Source organism: Galeopterus variegatus, unplaced genomic scaffold (assembly GCF_000696425.1).
Source record: "Galeopterus variegatus unplaced genomic scaffold, G_variegatus-3.0.2 Scaffold13306, whole genome shotgun sequence".
Classification (NCBI taxonomy): domain Eukaryota; kingdom Metazoa; phylum Chordata; class Mammalia; order Dermoptera; family Cynocephalidae; genus Galeopterus; species Galeopterus variegatus.
The window spans coordinates 44,958-45,538 of record NW_007739417.1 but is presented as its reverse complement, the minus strand read 5'-3'; positions in this window follow the sequence as shown (position 1 = coordinate 45,538).

Genomic DNA, 581 nt, shown 5'->3' with positions numbered 1-581 from the left:
CATAGTGCCATACCAGGATAGGCCAGCAGGCACCTTGGGAAAGCCCAGGACAGGTCCGGCGGTCCTTGGCTTTGAGACAAGCTGGGCTGGACCAGCAGGGTCCTAGGTCCAGGCCAGGTTAGGGGGAGTTGGGATAGAACTACCTGGCAACGGGTGCCCTTGTGGCAGGGCAGTCTAGGCCAGGGGGGACCTAGGAGCAATCCAGGCCACTCTAGAGGGTCCATAGGGGCAGGCAAGGCCAATGGGGCTGTTAGTACCAGGCCAGACCAGGAGGGCCTGAGGTGCAGGCCAGCCACGTGACCACTTAGTGCCAGTCCAGGCCAAGGAAACAATTGAAGCAGGCCTGGCAGGTGCTTAGCAGAAGGGGGCCTATTAGTGCCAAGGGGGCCCTGAATAGTAGGTCTGGCCATGGAGGCCCTTAGCACCAAGTGTGTTTGGCCAGGCGGCCCCTTAGTGCCATCCCAGGACAGGGCAGCTCTGAGGCAGTGGGGGTCTCATACAGGCCTGGCCAGGTCTACCTTTAGTGGCAGTGGGGCCATTAAAAGGGGGCCTGTCCAGGGTAGCCCTTAGTGGCAGGCCAG